At 43.8% G+C, this 2,030-nt stretch overlaps 1 pseudogene; it reads left to right on the forward strand.

Moving 5' to 3' along the window:
* Positions 1 to 224: 224 nt before the first annotated feature.
* On the forward strand, positions 225 to 402 carry LOC115937037 (U2 spliceosomal RNA; annotated as a pseudogene).
* The last annotated feature ends 1,628 nt before the right edge of the window (positions 403 to 2,030 follow it).

Genomic DNA, 2,030 nt, shown 5'->3' on the forward strand with positions numbered 1-2,030 from the left:
TATTTGTCTTTGTCTCACTGACTTATTTCTCTTAGCATCATACTCTCTAGCTCCATCCACTTCATTGCAAATGGCAAGATTTCATTCTTTTTAATATGGCCAAGTAATATTCCATTGTGTATATATATATACATCACATCTTCTTTATCCATTCCATTCATCAGTCGATATAAATTTGGGCTCTTTCCATAATTTGGCTGTTGTTGATAATGCTGCTGGAGGGGATCGCTTCTCGGCCTTTTGGCTAAGATCAAGTGTAGTATCTGTTCTTATCAGTTTAATGCTGCTGGGGTACATGTATACCCACATAAACCCTTTTGAAATTCAGATTAGAGTGGCATGACATTTATATTCATTTGGGAAATATTGGCATTTTATGATATTAAGTTTTTCCTTCTAAGTAAAGAATGAGGTGTGTCAGGAGATCAGCTATTGTGTGTGTGAACTACAAAATGGCTATTGCTTCAGGTTCACCTTCCAAAATCTCACATAAGAACCTCTCTTGTCAACCATCTTAACTGAAAACATTTGGAAAATAGAATTCTTGGAGAAGTAGTTCAGCCTAGCCATGTTGACATATTGCAAAATGACCACAGTCCATGTTTTGTCAACTTGGCACCCATACACATCTCTTTAAGCCATACCTAATCTCCAAATAAAAACATTATTATTCCATCTATGATGATACAGTTAACCTGTGGGCAACTGAAAACATGCTCTCACCCTGTCGTCAAAAGAGGATATAAAAATCTCCTTTTTGGTCTTTGAGTGATGTCTTTCTTCTTCAGCTAATTAACACTCCCCCTTAATATCCTGTAAAAGAAAACAAAAATATTTGGCTAAATTATATATTTGAATGTATATGATCTATATATCTATATGTATATATATAAATATATATATATCAAATATTTATATTGAAAAAGATTTACCTGTAACTATTACATCCTCATTTGTGTAACTGGTTGCAAGGTTGTAGCTGGTAGATGCTTTCTTCTACCCATTCCATATTCTCTTTGACCTCAGCAAGCACCTCAGTTGGTTGTGGTTCCTTGTCTGGTAGGGTGACACAAACAGACATCCCTGAAAAGTCTAAGCTAGTAACAGTCAGTCTAAATTTAATTGTTATAGTTTTCTATTGACTTTAATCACTGTAAAGGCACTCTAGAAGATCACCTGCATTCTAGACATACTCCTTCTTACCCTTACTATTTAGTAGAAACCCAATTTCGCCTTGATAATTAGAATTAGTTGTATCGAGGGGAGGAGCAAGATGGCAGAGGAGTAGGAGACCTGGATTTCGTCTGGTCCCAGGAATTCAGCTGGATAGAGATCAAACCATTCTGAACACCTATGAACTCAACGGGAGATCGAAGAAAAGAATAGCAACAACTCTCTGAACAGAAAAGCGACCACTTTCTGGAAGGTAGGACTTGCGGAGAAGTGAATCCGAGGCGATATTCGGGAGGATAGACGGCAGGGGAGGGGCCTCCATCGGCCGCTTCTGGCAAGTGATAGAGCCACGGAGCACAAAATCAGAACTTTTAGAAGTCGGCTATGCTGAGGGACGTCGCTCCAGTGGCTAAGCGGTGGTGGAACTCTCGCTGGGACAGTGTGGTCTCAGGACCTTCGGGGTCACAGAAAGACTGGGGGTGCCTGAGTGCGGCAGAGCTCCCAGGTATCGGAGCGGGGAAGCCGGCTGCAGAGACGGAGCCAAGGCGCAGGCTCTCAGCTCAGGGTTGCCATAAACTGTGATCCACGGCACAGTCGGGCCACTGCTCCTCCAGCAGGGACCCAACAAGCGGCAGATCTGGGGAGACTCCCCTTCCTCCCCTGGGAGGAGCAGCGCGGGAGCGCGCTGCAGGGATCTGCTGGGTTTGGAGACTCCACACGGGGTCGGGCGCCAGAGATAGAAACGAGCGGTCATAGGCCAGGTGAGCATGGAGTGTGGCTGGAGACCGGGGAGATGGGAGTGATTGACTGCTTTTCTCTGGGGGCACACTGAGGAGTGGGGCCCCAAGTTCTCGGCT

The sequence above is a fragment of the Leptonychotes weddellii genome, unplaced genomic scaffold (genome assembly GCF_054177405.1).
Source record: "Leptonychotes weddellii isolate Sample4059 unplaced genomic scaffold, ASM5417740v2 HiC_scaffold_3847, whole genome shotgun sequence".
NCBI classification, from domain to species: Eukaryota; Metazoa; Chordata; class Mammalia; order Carnivora; family Phocidae; genus Leptonychotes; species Leptonychotes weddellii.